The 20,633-nt window shown below is 50.3% G+C and overlaps 1 protein-coding gene across 1 annotated transcript in view; it reads left to right on the top strand.

The window, feature by feature from the left end:
• The first annotated feature begins 971 nt into the window (after window positions 1-971).
• Window positions 972-20,633, top strand: part of LOC129823728 (KN motif and ankyrin repeat domain-containing protein 2-like) — a 44,351-nt gene continuing 24,689 nt past the window's right edge. Inside the window, exon 1 of the mRNA XM_055882679.1 lies at window positions 972-1,360. The gene's annotated coding sequence lies outside the window, so the exon portion shown is untranslated. The remainder of the gene's footprint in view (window positions 1,361-20,633) is intronic.

Below are 20,633 nucleotides of genomic sequence, written 5' to 3'. Positions count from 1 at the left end.
CTTTTTTTTTTTACCTTGTCTGTTTGGGTATTTAAACGGGCGACGTTTTGGTTACTGGCCCCAATGATCTAACCGCTAGGCTACCTATCTGCAGACCAAAATACAGTGTATGTCCTGAAGATGTAGAACAAGGATTTATACAGGTAAAAACAAACATCTACATGATTTGCAGTCTTAGCACTAATCAAGAGAGAGTGATCTTCAACTAGCCTACATTCACATTTTTTATGTATGCCTTTCCTTACCACAGTAAAGTAACGGTAACTCTTCCCTCTATACTGTAGCTGCCCAGACCTGCAGGGGCGGACTGGGACCAAAAATCCGTTTGGGCATTTTTAACACACCGTCCCGTTTTTTCCCTTGAGGCTCACCATTATTAGCCACATAATGATCATTTTGCACAAAACTGTAATTTAGACTGGTCCACTGGGCTAAAATGGACCAGCCCATCTGGAATTTACACAAACTGCCCTATGGCCAGTCCATTTCTGCAGACCAGCTATGGCAGCTCAGAGTTTTCTGTTGTGTACGCTGCAGTATGTAGACATTCAGCAGTGCCTTGGTCCAGTTAAACCACAATCCCTTTCAGAGTCAGATGCCGGCGTGTGTAATGGAAAAGGAGCCTTTCTTTGCTAATTCCTTTTCTATACGTGTTAGGAACACGGTGAAAGTGAAATGCTGTGGTTACTGCTCCATGGGCGTCTCTTTCTGTGTAATGAAATTGAGCAGAATATTAGTTTGACTATGTCAATAAGGTGTTTTGTTAGTTTGAACAACCTCGTTTAAGTACAGTATTTCAGTTTTGAGATGGTAAATCGTTTTTCCAGTTATCCTCTATTGCTGGGAGGACTATATTTCTCTTGGCCTGGGTAGATGAAGTGCCATGAGGCGAGTTAAAATAGAAGTGTACTTGTTTGTAGGAGACACACATTACTGACAACCTAGGGGAGTTTATTTTGAAAACTCACATCCAGCAGCACGGGTCTCGAGTGAGCTGCTGTCCACTGCTTTGAGTAAAGGACCCCACCTGCAAGCTCCTATTGGTCGATATCGAATAACGTGGGTGTGGCTGTTCAGTGTGGGCCCCCACCCGCAGTCTATTTGGACGGTGGGAGAATGGCATGCTCTGAAACCCATCCCCACAACAACAGTACAGCCTGTGCTATGAGAGGATTCTAAATTTGCCAAGCAGCTCCGGCATCCCATTCTCCCTGTTGGTACCTCCCTCTAGGAGACAGACTCAGACAAGCTGGGCTGAGAGAAGCGACTGGAGAAGTACTGGAAGTCAGACTGGAGTGGACACTCTGACATCAGGCTACAGTAGAACACTCTGAACAAGTCGGGGCAGAGCTGGTAAAAGGTAAGGGAAAGTTGGACATGGCTGTTTCTTCCCGTTCTCTGCTGCTTGCTTGTACTATAATACATCACAAGGTGGATAATACTTGTAGGTGTTGTATGTTTCAGAATATATGTATGTTGTCCTTAATTGTCTTGAATTAAACATGGGTCATTTTAAACTTAGAATTTAAATAACAAGTAGCTAGCAAAGGGATATTCAGTTGTCCGAGCGAATCAGGTACACAGGTTGGACTCGGAGCCTTTACAGTTATTCATCTGACTGTCTGATAGACAGTCGACTTTTAGAGGTCAGATGTCTACCACACCCCTCACACACACAAACTCTCTCTCTCTCACACACACAAACTCTCTCTCTCTCACACACACAATCTCTCTCTCACACACACACAAACTCTCTCTCTCACACAAACTCTCTCTCTCACACACACACAAACTCTCTCTCTCACACACACACAAACTCTCTCTCTCACACACACACAAACTCTCTCTCTCTCACACACACAAACTCTCTCTCACACACACACACAAACTCTCTCTCTCACACACAAACTCTCTCTCTCTCACACACAAACTCTCTCTCTCTCACACACACACAAACTCTCTCTCACACACACACAAACTCTCTCTCACACACAAACTCTCTCTCTCACACACACACAAACTCTCTCTCTCACACACACACAAACTCTCTCTCTCACACACACACAAACTCTCTCTCTCACACACACACAAACTCTCTCTCTCACACACACACAAACTCTCTCTCTCACACACACACAAACTCTCTCTCTCACACACACACAAACTCTCTCTCTCTCACACACACAAACTCTCTCTCACACACACACACAAACTCTCTCTCTCACACACAAACTCTCTCTCTCTCACACACAAACTCTCTCTCTCTCACACACACACAAACTCTCTCTCACACACACACAAACTCTCTCTCACACACAAACTCTCTCTCTCACACACACACAAACTCTCTCTCTCACACACACACAAACTCTCTCTCTCACACACACACAAACTCTCTCTCTCACACACACACAAACTCTCTCTCTCACACACACACAAACTCTCTCTCTCACACACACACAAACTCTCTCTCTCACACACACACAAACTCTCTCTCTCTCACACACACAAACTCTCTCTCACACACACACACAAACTCTCTCTCTCACACACAAACTCTCTCTCTCTCACACACAAACTCTCTCTCTCTCACACACACACAAACTCTCTCTCACACACACACAAACTCTCTCTCACACACAAACTCTCTCTCTCACACACACACAAACTCTCTCTCTCACACACACACAAACTCTCTCTCTCACACACACACAAACTCTCTCTCTCACACACACACAAACTCTCTCTCTCACACACACACAAACTCTCTCTCTCACACACACACAAACTCTCTCTCTCACACACACACAAACTCTCTCTCTCTCACACACACAAACTCTCTCTCACACACACACACAAACTCTCTCTCTCACACACAAACTCTCTCTCTCTCACACACAAACTCTCTCTCTCTCACACACACACAAACTCTCTCTCACACACACACAAACTCTCTCTCACACACAAACTCTCTCTCTCACACACACACAAACTCTCTCTCTCACACACACACAAACTCTCTCTCTCACACACACACAAACTCTCTCTCTCACACACACACAAACTCTCTCTCTCACACACACACAAACTCTCTCTCACACACACAAACTCTCTCTCACACACACAAACCCTCTCTCACACACACTCACTCACACACACTTTCTATTTTAGCCTAACCATTTAAAATACCGTGTTGTTTTTCTTCCTTGCATGAAAGCCCCACTGGCAGCTGTTTCATCCTATTGGCTTTAGCACCATGTCCTGCTGCACACGGAGAGGAGATTGAGACCCTGTTGTTATTTTTGTTGATTTATTTGACCATTTTAAACACAATACAACCACACACGTGGCTACAGTACAATGGCATTAAATTCATTGAGGATGACGTTTTAAAAGCGTTTTAAAACGTATTTCCATTGGGGAAATATACACATCTCAAACAAAATACATCTCAAATACATTTCATCAACAGGGAGGAAACAGTTAAAGGAATAAAATAGATTACCAAGTAACAGTAAGTTCATTGAAACAATTATACTTTCTTTTAGGCTGTGCAGTTTTAAAGCATTTAGCCTATAAACCATTTCTTAAGGTACGGATTTGATATGGTTTGGTATGGATGGGATAGATTTTAAATGGTTTGGTGTGGATGGGATAGATTTGAAATGGTTTGGTGTGGATGGGATAGATTTTAAATGGTTTGGTGTGGATGGGATTGATTTTATATGGTTTGGTGTGGATGGGATAGATTTTAAATGGTTTGGTGTGGATGGGATAGATTTTAAATGGTTTGGTGTGGATGGGATAGATTTTAAATGGTTTGGTGTGGATGGGATAGATTTTAAATGGTTTGGTATGGATGGGATAGATTTGATATGTGTAACGATTGACGCTCTCCTCATCCTCGGATGAGGTGAGGAGAGAAGGATCCTCAGACCAAAACGCAGGCTTTGGGAAATAAGCCATCTTTATTAAACAACGATGATGGCAAACACGAAACGAAACAAAACACTTTCAAACTACAAAATAACAAAACGACGTTGACGAAACCTGAACATAAACTTACATAACTAAACATAAACTTACGTACAGGAAACAGACGACATCGAAACGAAAACGAAACAAACAAACGCTACAGTCCAGTGTGGTACGAACAAACATACTGACACAGGAGACAGAATTACCCACCATAGGACCAAGCGGCATGACCAGCGGCAACAGGAGCAATACAAGGATTTATGGACATGGGAGGAAATTTTAGACCGGGAGGTACCAGGAGAATATAACCGCCCCAAAGCTGAGCTGGAGGCAGCGAAAGCAGAGAGGCGGCGATATGAGGAGCTAGCTCGGAGGCAGGAAAAGGAACCTACAAAGGATCTGGGTTACACTACGTGGGATTCTCTGGCGCAGTGCGAGGAGGGATACCGGCGAATGGAGGCAGCACGACGAAGAGGTAGGAAGCCTGTGGGAAAACCCAAAAAATTACCGTGGAGAGCGAGAGTACGGGCAGACACCGTGTTACGCAGTAGAGCGCACGGTGTCTCCTGTACGTGTGCATAGCCCGGTGCGGGTTATTCCACCTCCCCGCACTGGCAGGGCTAGATTGAGTATTGAGCCGGATGTCATGAAGCCGGCCCTACATATCTGGCCACCAGTGCGTCTCCTCGGGCCGGTTTACATGGCACCAGCCTTACGCATGGTGTCCCCGGTTCGCCTACATAGCCCGGTGCGGGTTATTCCACCTCCCCGCACTGGTCGGGCAACGGGGAGCATTCAACCAGGTAAGGTTGGTCAGGCTCAATGCTCAAGGGAGCCAATACGCCTGCACGGTCCGGTATTTCCGGCGCCACCTCCCCGCCCCAGTTCAGTGCCACCAGTGCCTACACCACGTAACAGGCTTCCAGTGTGTCTCCAGAGCCCTGTTCCTCCTCCACGCACTCGTCCTATGGTGCGTGTCTCCAGCCCGGTATCACCAATTCCGGCACCACGCACTAAGCCTCTTGTGCGTCTCCAGAGTCCTGTGCATCCTGTTGCTGCTCCCCGCATTAGCCCTGAGATGCGTGTCCCCAGTCCGGTACCACCAGTTCCGGCCCCACGCACTAGGCCTAATGTGCGTCCCCAGGGTCCAGTATGCCCTGTTCCTGCTCCCCGCACTAGCCCTGAGATGCGTGTCCCCAGCCCGGTGCCACCAGTCCCGGCACCACGCACCAGGCCTACAGTGCGCCTCAGCCGGCAGGAGTCTGCCGTCTGCACAGCAATGACTGAACTGCCCGTCTCCCCAGCGCCATCTGAGCCATCCGTCTCCCCAGCGCCATCTGAGCCATCCGTCTCCCCAGCGCCATCTGAGCCATCCGTCTGCAATGAGCCTGCAAAGCCGCCCGTCTGCCATGAGCCTGCAAAGCCGCCCGTCTGCCATGAGCCCACTGAGCCGCCAGCCAGACAGGAGCCGCTAGAGCCGTCCGTCAGACAGGATCTGCCAGAGCCGCCAACCAGACAGGATCTGCCAGAGCCGCCAACCAGACAGGATCTGCCAGAGCCGCCAACCAGACAGGAGCAGCCAGATCAGTCAGCCAGCCATGAGCAGCCAGATCCGTCAGCTAGCCATGAGCAGCCAGATCCGTCAGCCAGCCATGAGCAGCCAGATCCGTCAGCCAGCCATGAGCAGCCAGATCCGTCAGCTAGCCATGAGCAGCCAGATCCGTCAGCTAGCCATGAGCAGCCAGATCCGTCAGCTAGCCATGAGCAGCCAGATCCGTCAGCTAGCCATGAGCAGCCAGATCCGTCAGCTAGCCATGAGCAGCCAGATCCGTCAGCCAGCCATGGGCCATCCCTCAGTCCGGAGCTGCAGTCCTTCAGTCCGGAGCTGCAGTCCCTCAGTCCGGAGCTGCCATTCTTCAGTCCGGAGCTGCCCCTTACCCTGGTGCTGCCCCTTACCCTGGTGCTGCCCCTTACCCTGGTACTGCCCCTTACCCTGGTACTGCCCCTGATCCTGGTACTGCCCCTTACCCTGGTACTGGACCTTAGTCCGGAGCTGTCCCTTAGTCCGGAACTGCCCCTTAATACAATGGGGTTAATGTGGAGGGGGATCGTTTGGAGGAGGCCTAGGAGGTGGTTAGGTACTGTGGTGACGTGGGGACTACGACCAGAGCCGGAGCCGCCACCGTGGAGGGGAGCCCACCCAGACCCTCCCCTAGACTGTGTATGGTGCGCCCGGAGTTCGCGCCTCAAGGGGGGGGTTATGTCACGCCCTGGCCTTATTATTCTTTGTTTTCTTTATTATTTTAGTTAGGTCAGGGTGTGACATGGGGAATGTTTATGTTTTGTTGGTTTTGGGTGTTTATTTGGTAAAGGGGTTATGGGGTGTAGTAGATGGTTTTGTGTTGAGTGTATATGTCTAGAGTTGTCTATGTTGGTTAGTTATCTAGGAGAGTCTATGGTTGCCTGAATGAGTTCCCAATTAGAGACAGCTGATTTCGGTTGTCTCTGATTGGGAGCCTTATTTAGGGTAGCCATAGGCTCTCATTGATTGTGGGTAATTGTCTATGTAAGAACGTTTGTAGCCAGTGTGTGTAAGTGCACAACGTTTGTAGCTTCACGGTCGTTTTGTTATTTTGTTGTTTTGTTAAAGTGTTTTTTGTGTCGTGTTCATCTTCGTGTTATAATAAAAGAAGATGGCTTATTTTCCAACTGCTGCATTTTGGTCCATCAATCCGCCACACGATCGTGACAATATGGTTTGGTATGGATGGGATAGATTTGATATGGTTTGGTGTGGATGGGATAGATTTTATATGGTTTGGTATGGATTTGATATGGTTTGGTATGGATGGGATAGATTTGATATGGTTTGGTACACAATTCCATTCCTCTGCATCATTGTTAAGGAAAGAGATTTTTTACATCCAGGCTCCTGTAGCACAGCGGTCTGATATTGGCAACTCTGGCTCTGGTGTGATGGCTACGAGAGTCTCTAATGAAATGAAGACAACCAGACAGGTAACTTGTGGGCAAGGTCATGTATAAACCATCAACAGTTTGATCTGCACCACCCAGAGATCAACTGGAAGCCTGTTCAGTTCCCTGAAATGGTTCGGACCAATGAGCATCCTAGGGCTGATCTTGAGTATAAATCTCATTAGTTTGTTTTGGGCCGTTTTGAAGTTTGTCCTTCAGGTTTTTGGTTATGCCACTGAGCCAAGCATAATCATAGTGGCACTGTATCAGAGATGTTGCCAGGGTCCTCATAGTCTCTGTATCCAGGAACTTGGCTACTTTTGTCAGGAACTGGAGTGAACCTTCCCAATGACCGTCAGAGCCATGAGTTCACCCGTCTTGTGTCGGCTCAGTTCACATCCCAAGTACGGAACAGGGCATTTCACCTTCACAACTACTTCTTTACACTTGACTGAGAAGTTGGAAGAGTTTCTCACGTTGTGTTTGGAACCAAACAGGATACATTCTGCAGAGACAGTTTGTTGTTGGATAACCACTTACTGACTTTAGTCAGCTGGCTGCTTACGGTCTTTTCAACAGTCTTCTCGTTTTAATGTAAAACCAAGAGGGCATCATCATCCACATACATGAACAGGCAGAGTCCATGAACAGGCAGAGTCCATGAACAGGCAGAGTCCATGAACAGGCAGAGTCCATGAACAGGCAGAGTCCATGAACAGGCAGAGTCCATGAACAGGCAGAGTCCATGAACAGGCAGAGTCCATGAACAGGCAGAGTCCATGAACAGGCAGAGTCCATGAACAGGCAGAGTCCATGAACAGGCAGAGTCCATGAACAGGCAGAGTCCATGAACAGGCAGAGTCCATGTCAAAAGCAAAGGCCTGAAAATGATGAAGAGATAGCAGAATGATCCAAATGGTCAAAATTCTCTAGAACACAAAGAACCGAGACATTAGAACACAGAACATAGACATTAGAACACAGAACAGAGGCATTAGAACACAGAACAGATGCATTAGAACACTGAACAGAGACATTAGAACAAAGAACCGAGACATTAGAACACAGAACACAGACATTAGAACACAGAACGGAGGCATTAGAACACAGAACAGAGGCATTAGAACGCACAGAACAGAGACATTAGAACAAAGAACCGAGACATTAGAACACAGAACAGAGACATTAGAACAAAGAACTGAGACATTAGAACACAGAACAGAGGCATTAGAACACAGAACAGAGGCATTAGAACACAGAACAGAGGCATTAGAACGCACAGAACAGAGACATTAGAACTAAGAACCGAGACATTAGAACACAGAACAGAGGCATTAGAACACACAGAACAGAGACATTAGAACACAGAGAACACTACAGAACCACAGGGAATCAAACTGGATGGAGGGAGAGAAAGAGTGCGTGTGTGAGAGAGGGACAGACACAGGAAGTTGGGAGAAGAGAAAGACAGTGGCTGGGTAGGGGCGGTTGGAGTCCAACACGTTGGCTTGGGTTTCTAAACCAAGTCCAAATAGAAGACAAGGAATGGAGTTATGTACTGGAAATACCACATAGTCAGCATGGCCAAACTGGAGGAAGAAAATATCCCTTTTCCTGACAACAGAACAGAGAAAGTCACACTCCAGTTGTAGAGTACGTCCCAAAAGGCACCCTATTCCCTATCTAGTGCACAACTTTTGACCAGAGCCCTACGGGTTGAAAGTAGTGCACCAAATGGGGAAGGGGGTCATTTGGGATGCATCTGTAGTCATGCCTGTAACTAGTACACTGACTACAGAGCAAAACCAACACATGACCTTCTGTTCTACCTACTAGGGTGCCGTGAGTGAAGAGAAAACAATCACCTGGATGGAGAAGTGGGTTGCTTTGTTAATGGAACCGTTCATTCATTCATTCCAGTCCACAGCACTTTGTAAGGAGCACTTCAGAGTGAATCAGGAATAAAATGCACACACCACCACCACCACCACAGCTAAAGGGTCAATCTGCAGTAGCTACATCTATTTTTGGACTATGTACCCATTGGTTCTTGAAGAATATAACTTATAAATGGCTCATGAGCTTAGTTCAACAGTCGTACCTCATCAGAATCCAAAATATAAGCTTGTTTTACTCCATTGTTTGTAAACAAAGTAAATGTAAACAAACACTAAAAATCCTCTAAACATGGTTAAAACGATCATTTTGATCTCATGGATGGTCAGTCCATCCATAGTGGTCTATGAATTTGAGAGTGGTTCCATTTCTCCAGTTTCATCCCTCAGCTTTATAGTGAACCAGTAGCGGTTCCTGTGTTGCTTTGTTATACTGTTTCAACTGCTGATTGTCTCTTTAAGGAAAGGAAGAGAGAGAAACATCTGATCTTATCAGAGGAATCAGTCCAGGAACAGCTGAGAAACCAGGAATCTTCTGGACTCATATGTTAATGACAGCTTTCCGTCTTCTACAACATTCTCCACAAAGCTTGTCTGAGAGCCCAATTCCCAACCCTTTGTCTTACTGTAGCAACGTATGTAGCCTGGTCCCAGATCTGTTTGTGCTTGCCAACAATGGTCAGTGTCACCATACATTATAGGTGTTAGTACAAATAGATCTGGGACCAGGCTAACTTCAAAGTGTTCTAGGAACAGAAATCTAAACTGTGTGTCTGTGTCCCCATTATGGATCTAAAACCAGCAACTAAAATGGCGGCCTTCATGTTCTAGGACATATCCTCTTAGGAAGACCGTTTTAACAGTGTCAGAAGTTCACATTTAATATGAGGTTTTTAGTCAAGAATGCTGTGGCTGGAGATTTTTGTTTTCCGAGGTTTATAACGATGTGAGAAGAAACCAATGCATTTATACACAGGACAGAGCAGTGGTGGGAACAGGAGGAGAAACAAAGCCCTCAAATTGGCCCATGAAAAATATTGAGACTTCTTTCTTCGAATAGCTTTAAAATGGGGAAAAGGCTGTAAGACATCTTCCTCAGTGCTCATTGACAATGCATTGAGTAGAATGCTCAGTTGGGCATCAGTCCAAAACAATATTGTGAAAAAACGTGAAACCCATGAATACACCACAGTTTACGTTATTATGTAGCTATGCATCATAGTGTGGCAATTATTTTTTTTGGGGGGGGGGGGTAGTCCGATCAAGACTCGAACCAAGATCCAGCAAATGTCAAGCTGTCAGAACCTCTAGGAGTACTGGGTGGAGGAGTCAAGCGCAGAGAGCAGGTTAGTTCAGAACGTGGTGGATCTTTATTCCTGACGACAGTGAAAACGGTCATGCCCAACACACAGGCGCATGAAAAATACCAGTCCAAACACACAGGACTAAACTGTCCGGAAAAATAGCATCCACCTAAATTCCAACACCAACGAACAGAAAAACAAGCCCGCACAACAGCCAGCGGGCCTACTGTCCTTAAATAGCCTACCCACAAAACTAAACTCAAAACAGGTGCACCCAATCAGCACAAACTAACAGAAACAAAAAGAAGGGAATCGATGGCAGCTAGTAGGCCGGTGACAACGACCGCCGAGCGCCGCCCGAACAGGAAGAGGCACCATCTTCGACGGGATTCGTGACACAAGCCAACACCTTAACCGTTATGCCAAGACATCTGAACCGCTTGAGGAGGTCCCTATGTGTTTGTTTAAGCCCGTTACAATGGGAACAGTTATGTACAGTACAGTTCTCATTGACATTTCCCCTTCTCTTTCCTTCCTGAGATGTCTCTGTTTGTTTCACCCCATTGAAGATACTACAGATTTGTGTCAACAGTCACCTGTGAACATTAAGATTACGTGCCCTGGTCTATACCCTCTCCTGTCACAGTCCCGGGTCTTATCAGGTGTTGGAAGACGACTTTCATCTCAGTGAAAAGGCCTGGCACCACAAAGTCTCCATCTACCTTTGTACTGTGATTTGTATTGTTTGTTTATACTGGGGGCAATTGGTGTCAGCGATGATGTGCGATGATGTGCGTAGCCTGGGGAATAAGGAATAGGTCACGGGTGGTGTGTGGATTGTTGTGGGTCACGGGTGGTGTGTGGATTGTTGTGGGTCACGGGTTGTGTGTGGATTGTTGTGGGTCACGGGTTGTGTGTGGATTGTTGTGGGTCACGGGTTGTGTGTGGATTGTTGTGGGTCACGGGTTGTGTGTGGATTGTTGTGGGTCACGGGTTGTGTGTGGATTGTTGTGGGTCACGGGTGGTGTGTGGATTGTTGTGGGTCACGGGTTGTGTGTGGATTGTTGTGGGTCACGGGTGGTGTGTGGATTGTTGTGGGTCACGGGTTGTGTGTGGATTGTTGTGGGTCACAGGTTGTGTGTGGATTGTTGTGGGTCACGGGTGGTGTGTGGATTGTTGTGGGTCACGGGTGGTGTGTGGATTGTTGTGGGTCACGGGTGGTGTGTGGATTGTTGTGGGTCACGGGTGGTGTGTGGATTGTTGTGGGTCACGGGTGGTGTGTGGATTGTTGTGGGTCACGGGTGGTGTGTGGATTGTTGTGGGTCACACGTTGTGTGTGGATTGTTGTGGGTCACACGTTGTGTGTGGATTGTTGTGGGTCACAGGTTGTGTGTGGATTGTTGTGGGTCACGGGTGGTGTGTGGATTGTTGTGGGTCACGGGTGGTGTGTGGATTGTTGTGGGTCACGGGTTGTGTGTGGATTGTTGTGGGTCACAGGTTGTGTGTGGACTGTTGTGGGTCACAGGTCTACCAAAAGGCAAAATGCCACCTTTGGGGATGGGGGCTGGGATTAAGCAACACATGACAACACAACATGGTAGAAGCATAACATGGTAGAATCACAGCATGGTAGCAGCACAACATGGTAGCAGAATAACATGGTAGCAGCATAACATGGTAGCAACACAGCATGGTAGCAGCATAACATGGTAGCAACACAGCATGGTAGCAGCATAACATGGTAGCAGCATAACATGGTAGCAACACAACATGGTAGCAGCATAACATGGTAGAAACACAACATGGTAGCAGCATAACATGGTAGAAACACAACATGGTAGCAGCACAACATGGTAGGAGCACAACATGGCAGCAGCACAACATGGTAGCAGCACAACATGGTAGCAGCACAACATGGTAGCAGCACAACATGGTAGCAGCACAACATGGTAGCAGCACAACATGGTAGCAGCACAACATGGTAGCAGCACAACATGGTAGCAGCACAACATGGTAGCAGCACAACATGGTAGCAGCACAACATGGTAGCAGCACAACATGGTAGCAGCACAACATGGTAGCAGCACAACATGGTAGCAGCACAACATGGCAGCAGCACAAAACATGGTACAAATATTAAGAAGGTAGAGACAACAATACATGACGCAAAGCAGCCACAACTGTCCGTAAGACTGTCCATGATTGAGTCTTTGAATGAAGAGATGGAGATAAAACAGTCCAGTTTATCTTAGTTTATTTACAGTAGTATGCACATGTATGTAAGTGATCTTTATGAATGTATGCACAGTATGTTCTGTATGTAGGGAGAGAGAGTGTGTGTGTGTGTGTGTGTGTGTGTGTGTGTGTGTGTGTGTGTGTACGTCTGTTATTGTGCTTATCGTGTGTGTGTCGGGCGTCATTCACAGCGGGACTGTTCAGTCAGTGGTGTTTCTCTGTTTACTGCATAGCTGACATTGTTTGGGTCTGTGGCTGAGTGTGGCTGTAACTGTGGTCCCCCTGGAGGCCAGAGACTCTAGCACCTACCCACTGAGGGGACAGGAGAGAGAGGAGGGTTTAGAGTCTAACACCTACCCACTGAGGGGTCAGGAGAGAGAGGAGGGTTTAGAGTCTAACACCTACCTACTGAGGGGTCAGGAGAGAGAGGAGGGTTTAGAGTCTAACACCTACCTACTGAGGGGTCAGGAGAGAGAGGAGGGTTTAGAGTCTAACACCTACCCACTGAGGGGACAGGAGAGAGAGGGGGGTTTAGAGTCTAACACCTACCTACTGAGGGGTCAGGAGAGAGAGGGGGGTTTAGAGTCTAACACCTACCCACTGAGGGGTCAGGAGAGAGAGGGGGGTTTAGAGTCTAACACCTACCTACTGAGGGGACAGGAGAGAGAGGGGGGTTTAGAGTCTAACACCTACCCACTGAGGGGACAGGAGAGAGAGGGGGGTTTAGAGTCTAACACCTACCCACTGAGGGGACAGGAGAGAGAGGGGGGTTTAGAGTCTAACACCTACCCACTGAGGGGACAGGAGAGAGAGGGGGGTTTAGAGTCTAACACCTACCCACTGAGGGGTCTGGAGAGAGGGGGGTTTAGAGTCTAACACCTACCTACTGAGGGGACAGGAGAGAGAGGGGGGTTTAGAGTCTAACACCTACCCACTGAGGGGTCTGGAGAGAGGGGAGTTTAGAGTCTAACACCTACCCACTGAGGGGTCTGGAGAGAGGGGGGTTTAGAGTCTAACACCTACCCACTGAGGGGTCTGGAGAGAGGGGGGTTTAGAGTCTAACACCTACCTACTGAGGGGACAGGAGAGAGAGGGGGGTTTAGAGTCTAACACCTACCCACTGAGGGGACAGGAGAGAGAGGGGGGTTTAGAGTCTAACACCTACCCACTGAGGGGACAGGAGAGAGAGGGGTTTAGTCTAACACCTACCCACTGAGGGGACAGGAGAGAGAGGGGGGTTTAGAGTCTAACACCTACCCACTGAGGGGACAGGAGAGAGAGGGGGGTTTAGAGTCTAACACCTACCCACTGAGGGGACAGGAGAGAGAGGGGGGTTTAGAGTCTAACACCTACCCACTGAGGGGTCAGGAGAGAGAGGAGGGTTTAGAGTCTAACACCTACCTACTGAGGGGACAGGAGAGAGAGGGGTTTAGAGTCTAACACCTACCCACTGAGGGGACAGGAGAGAGAGGAGGGTTTAGAGTCTAACACCTACCTACTGAGGGGACAGGAGAGAGAGAGGTTTAGAGTCTAACACCTACCCACTGAGGGGACAGGAGAGAGAGGGGGGTTTAGAGTCTAACACCTACCCACTGAGGGGTCAGGAGAGAGAGGGGGGTTTAGAGTCTAACACCTACCCACTGAGGGGTCAGGAGAGAGGGGGGTTTAGAGTCTAACACCTACCCACTGAGGGGTCAGGAGAGAGGGGGGTTTAGAGTCTAACACCTACCCACTGAGGGGTCAGGAGAGAGGGGGGTTTAGAGTCTAACACCTACCCACTGAGGGGACAGGAGAGAGAGGGGGGTTTAGAATCTAACACCTACCCACTGAGGGGACAGGAGAGAGAGGGGGGTTTAGAATCTAACACCTACCCACTGAGGGGACAGGAGAGAGAGGGGGGTTTAGAGTCTAACACCTACCTACTGAGGGGTCAGGAGAGAGAGGGGGGTTTAGGGTCTAACACCTACCCACTGAGGGGACAGGAGAGAGAGGGGGGTTTAGAGTCTAACACCTACCCACTGAGGGGTCAGGAGAGAGAGGGGGGTTTAGAGTCTAACACCTACCCACTGAGGGGTCAGGAGAGAGAGGGGGGTTTAGAGTCTAACACCTACCCACTGAGGGGTCAGGAGAGAGGGGGGTTTAGAGTCTAACACCTACCCACTGAGGGGTCAGGAGAGAGAGGGGAGTTTAGAGTCTAACACCTACCCACTGAGGGGACAGGAGAGAGAGGGGGGTTTAGAGTCTAACACCTACCCACTGAGGGGTCAGGAGAGAGAGGGGGGTTTAGAGTCTAACACCTACCCACTGAGGGGACAGGAGAGAGAGGAGGGTTTAGAGTCTAACACCTACCCACTGAGGGGTCAGGAGAGAGGGGGGTTTAGAGTCTAACACCTACCCACTGAGGGGTCAGGAGAGAGAGGAGGGTTTAGGGTCTAACACCTACCCACTGAGGGGTCAGGAGAGAGGGGGGTTTAGAGTCTAACACCTACCCACTGAGGGGTCAGGAGAGAGAGGGGGGGTTTAGAGTCTAACACCTACCTACTGAGGGGACAGGAGAGAGAGGGGTTTAGAGTCTAACACCTACCCACTGAGGGGACAGGAGAGAGAGGAGGGTTTAGAGTCTAACACCTACCTACTGAGGGGACAGGAGAGAGAGAGGTTTAGAGTCTAACACCTACCCACTGAGGGGACAGGAGAGAGAGGGGGGTTTAGAGTCTAACACCTACCCACTGAGGGGTCAGGAGAGAGAGGGGGGTTTAGAGTCTAACACCTACCCACTGAGGGGTCAGGAGAGAGGGGGGTTTAGAGTCTAACACCTACCCACTGAGGGGTCAGGAGAGAGGGGGGTTTAGAGTCTAACACCTACCCACTGAGGGGTCAGGAGAGAGGGGGGTTTAGAGTCTAACACCTACCCACTGAGGGGACAGGAGAGAGAGGGGGGTTTAGAATCTAACACCTACCCACTGAGGGGACAGGAGAGAGAGGGGGGTTTAGAATCTAACACCTACCCACTGAGGGGACAGGAGAGAGAGGGGGGTTTAGAGTCTAACACCTACCTACTGAGGGGTCAGGAGAGAGAGGGGGGTTTAGGGTCTAACACCTACCCACTGAGGGGACAGGAGAGAGAGGGGGGTTTAGAGTCTAACACCTACCCACTGAGGGGTCAGGAGAGAGAGGGGGGTTTAGAGTCTAACACCTACCCACTGAGGGGTCAGGAGAGAGAGGGGGGTTTAGAGTCTAACACCTACCCACTGAGGGGTCAGGAGAGAGGGGGGTTTAGAGTCTAACACCTACCCACTGAGGGGTCAGGAGAGAGAGGGGAGTTTAGAGTCTAACACCTACCCACTGAGGGGACAGAAGAGAGAGGGGGGTTTAGAGTCTAACACCTACCCACTGAGGGGTCAGGAGAGAGAGGGTGGTTTAGAGTCTAACACCTACCCACTGAGGGGACAGGAGAGAGAGGAGGGTTTAGAGTCTAACACCTACCCACTGAGGGGTCAGGAGAGAGGGGGGTTTAGAGTCTAACACCTACCCACTGAGGGGTCAGGAGAGAGAGGAGGGTTTAGGGTCTAACACCTACCCACTGAGGGGTCAGGAGAGAGGGGGGTTTAGAGTCTAACACCTACCCACTGAGGGGTCAGGAGAGAGAGGGGGGGTTTAGAGTCTAACACCTACCCACTTAGGGGTCAGGAGAGAGGGGGGTTTAGAGTCTAACACCTACCCACTGAGGGGACAGGAGAGAGAGGGGGGTTTAGAGTCTAACACCTACCCACTGAGGGGTCAGGAGAGAGAGGGGGGTTTAGAGTCTAACACCTACCCACTGAGGGGTCAGGAGAGAGGGGGGTTTAGAGTGTAACACCTACCAACTGAGGGGACAGGAGAGAGAGGGGGGTTTAGAGTCTAACACCTACCCACTGAGGGGACAGGAGAGAGAGGGGGGTTTAGAGTCTAACACCTACCCACTGAGGGGTCAGGAGAGAGAGGGCGGTTTAGAGTCTAACACCTACCCACTGAGGGGACAGGAGAGAGAGGGGTGTTTAGAGTGTAACACCTACCAACTGAGGGGACAGGAGAGAGAGGGGGGTTTAGAGTCTAACACCTACCCACTGAGGGGTCAGGAGAGAGAGGGGGGTTTAGAGTCTAACACCTACCCACTGAGGGGTCAGGAGAGAGGGGGGTTTAGAGTCTAACACCTACCCACTGAGGGGTCAGGAGAGAGAGGGGGGTTTAGAGTCTAACACCTACCCACTGAGGGGTCAGGAGAGAGGGGGGTTTAGAGTCTAACACCTACCCACTGAGGGGTCAGGAGAGAGGGGGGTTTAGAGTCTAACACCTACCCACTGAGGGGTCAGGAGAGAGGGGGGTTTAGAGTCTAACACCTACCCACTGAGGGGACAGGAGAGAGAGGGGGGTTTAGAATCTAACACCTACCCACTGAGGGGACAGGAGAGAGAGGGGGGTTTAGAATCTAACACCTACCCACTGAGGGGACAGGAGAGAGAGGGGGGTTTAGAGTCTAACACCTACCTACTGAGGGGTCAGGAGAGAGAGGGGGGTTTAGGGTCTAACACCTACCCACTGAGGGGACAGGAGAGAGAGGGGGGTTTAGAGTCTAACACCTACCCACTGAGGGGTCAGGAGAGAGAGGGGGGTTTAGAGTCTAACACCTACCCACTGAGGGGACAGGAGAGAGAGGGGGGTTTAGAGTCTAACACCTACCCACTGAGGGGTCAGGAGAGAGAGGGGGGTTTAGAGTCTAACACCTACCCACTGAGGGGACAGGAGAGAGAGGAGGGTTTAGAGTCTAACACCTACCCACTGAGGGGTCAGGAGAGAGAGGGGGGTTTAGAGTCTAACACCTACCCACTGAGGGGTCAGGAGAGAGAGGGGGGTTTAGAGTCTAACACCTACCCACTGAGGGGACAGGAGAGAGAGGAGGGTTTAGAGTCTAACACCTACCCACTGAGGGGACAGGAGAGAGAGGGTGGTTTAGGGTCTAACACCTACCCACTGAGGGGTCTGGAGAGAGAGGGGGGTTTTGAGTCTAACACCTACCCACTGAGGGGACAGGAGAGAGAGGGGGGTTTAGAGTCTAACACCTACCCACTGAGGGGTCAGGAGAGAGAGGGGGGTTTAGAGTCTAACACCTACCCACTGAGGGGTCAGGAGAGAGAGGGGGGTTTAGAGTCTAACACCTACCTACTGAGGGGACAGGAGAGAGAGGGGGGTTTAGAGTCTAACACCTACCCACTGAGGGGACAGGAGAGAGAGGGGGGTTTAGAGTCTAACACCTACCCACTGAGGGGACAGGAGAGAGAGGGGGGTTTAGAGTCTAACACCTACCCACTGAGGGGACAGGAGAGAGAGGGGGGTTTAGAGTCTAACACCTACCCACTGAGGGGTCTGGAGAGAGGGGGGTTTAGAGTCTAACACCTACCTACTGAGGGGACAGGAGAGAGAGGGGGGTTTAGAGTCTAACACCTACCCACTGAGGGGTCTGGAGAGAGGGGAGTTTAGAGTCTAACACCTACCCACTGAGGGGTCTGGAGAGAGGGGGGTTTAGAGTCTAACACCTACCCACTGAGGGGTCTGGAGAGAGGGGGGTTTAGAGTCTAACACCTACCTACTGAGGGGACAGGAGAGAGAGGGGGGTTTAGAGTCTAACACCTACCCACTGAGGGGACAGGAGAGAGAGGGGGGTTTAGAGTCTAACACCTACCCACTGAGGGGACAGGAGAGAGAGGGGTTTAGTCTAACACCTACCCACTGAGGGGACAGGAGAGAGAGGGGGGTTTAGAGTCTAACACCTACCCACTGAGGGGACAGGAGAGAGAGGGGGGTTTAGAGTCTAACACCTACCCACTGAGGGGACAGGAGAGAGAGGGGGGTTTAGAGTCTAACACCTACCCACTGAGGGGTCAGGAGAGAGAGGAGGGTTTAGAGTCTAACACCTACCCACTGAGGGGTCAGGAGAGAGAGGGGGGTTTAGAGTCTAACACCTACCTACTGAGGGGACAGGAGAGAGAGGGGTTTAGAGTCTAACACCTACCCACTGAGGGGACAGGAGAGAGAGGAGGGTTTAGAGTCTAACACCTACCTACTGAGGGGACAGGAGAGAGAGAGGTTTAGAGTCTAACACCTACCCACTGAGGGGACAGGAGAGAGAGGGGGGTTTAGAGTCTAACACCTACCCACTGAGGGGTCAGGAGAGAGAGGGGGGTTTAGAGTCTAACACCTACCCACTGAGGGGTCAGGAGAGAGAGGGTGGTTTAGAGTCTAACACCTACCCACTGAGGGGACAGGAGAGAGAGGAGGGTTTAGAGTCTAACACCTACCCACTGAGGGGTCAGGAGAGAGGGGGGTTTAGAGTCTAACACCTACCCACTGAGGGGTCAGGAGAGAGAGGAGGGTTTAGGGTCTAACACCTACCCACTGAGGGGTCAGGAGAGAGGGGGGTTTAGAGTCTAACACCTACCCACTGAGGGGTCAGGAGAGAGAGGGGGGGTTTAGAGTCTAACACCTACCCACTTAGGGGTCAGGAGAGAGGGGGGTTTAGAGTCTAACACCTACCCACTGAGGGGACAGGAGAGAGAGGGGGGTTTAGAGTCTAACACCTACCCACTGAGGGGTCAGGAGAGAGAGGGGGGTTTAGAGTCTAACACCTACCCACTGAGGGGTCAGGAGAGAGGGGGGTTTAGAGTGTAACACCTACCAACTGAGGGGACAGGAGAGAGAGGGGGGTTTAGAGTCTAACACCTACCCACTGAGGGGACAGGAGAGAGAGGGGGGTTTAGAGTCTAACACCTACCCACTGAGGGGTCAGGAGAGAGAGGGCGGTTTAGAGTCTAACACCTACCCACTGAGGGGACAGGAGAGAGAGGGGTGTTTAGAGTGTAACACCTACCAACTGAGGGGACAGGAGAGAGAGGGGGGTTTAGAGTCTAACACCTACCCACTGAGGGGTCAGGAGAGAGAGGGGGGTTTAGAGTCTAACACCTACCCACTGAGGGGTCAGGAGAGAGGGGGGTTTAGAGTCTAACACCTACCCACTGAGGGGTCAGGAGAGAGAGGGGGGTTTAGAGTCTAACACCTACCCACTGAGGGGTCAGGAGAGAGGGGGGTTTAGAGTCTAACACCTACCCACTGAGGGGTCAGGAGAGAGGGGGGTTTAGAGTCTAACACCTACCCACTGAGGGGTCAGGAGAGAGGGGGGTTTAGAGTCTAACACCTACCCACTGAGGGGACAGGAGAGAGAGGGGGGTTTAGAATCTAACACCTACCCACTGAGGGGACAGGAGAGAGAGGGGGGTTTAGAATCTAACACCTACCCACTGAGGGGACAGGAGAGAGAGGGGGGTTTAGAGTCTAACACCTACCTACTGAGGGGTCAGGAGAGAGAGGGGGGTTTAGGGTCTAACACCTACCCACTGAGGGGACAGGAGAGAGAGGGGGGTTTAGAGTCTAACACCTACCCACTGAGGGGTCAGGAGAGAGAGGGGGGTTTAGAGTCTAACACCTACCCACTGAGGGGACAGGAGAGAGAGGGGGGTTTAGAGTCTAACACCTACCCACTGAGGGGTCAGGAGAGAGAGGGGGGTTTAGAGTCTAACACCTACCCACTGAGGGGACAGGAGAGAGAGGAGGGTTTAGAGTCTAACACCTACCCACTGAGGGGTCAGGAGAGAGAGGGGGGTTTAGAGTCTAACACCTACCCACTGAGGGGTCAGGAGAGAGAGGGGGGTTTAGAGTCTAACACCTACCCACTGAGGGGACAGGAGAGAGAGGAGGGTTTAGAGTCTAACACCTACCCACTGAGGGGACAGGAGAGAGAGGGTGGTTTAGGGTCTAACACCTACCCACTGAGGGGTCTGGAGAGAGAGGGGGGTTTTGAGTCTAACACCTACCCACTGAGGGGACAGGAGAGAGAGGGGGGTTTAGAGTCTAACACCTACCCACTGAGGGGTCAGGAGAGAGAGGGGGGTTTAGAGTCTAACACCTACCCACTGAGGGGTCAGGAGAGAGAGGGGGGTTTAGAGTCTAACACCTACCTACTGAGGGGACAGGAGAGAGAGGGGGGTTTAGAGTCTAACACCTACCCACTGAGGGGACAGGAGAGAGAGGGGGGTTTAGAGTCTAACACCTACCCACTGAGGGGACAGGAGAGAGAGGGGGGTTTAGAGTCTAACACCTACCCACTGAGGGGACAGGAGAGAGAGGGGGGTTTAGAGTCTAACACCTACCCACT

This window comes from Salvelinus fontinalis, chromosome 26, assembly GCF_029448725.1.
Source record: "Salvelinus fontinalis isolate EN_2023a chromosome 26, ASM2944872v1, whole genome shotgun sequence".
Lineage (NCBI taxonomy): Eukaryota > Metazoa > Chordata > Actinopteri > Salmoniformes > Salmonidae > Salvelinus > Salvelinus fontinalis.
The sequence above is the reverse complement of the archived record's forward strand: the minus strand, read 5'-3'. Positions and strand labels throughout refer to the sequence as shown.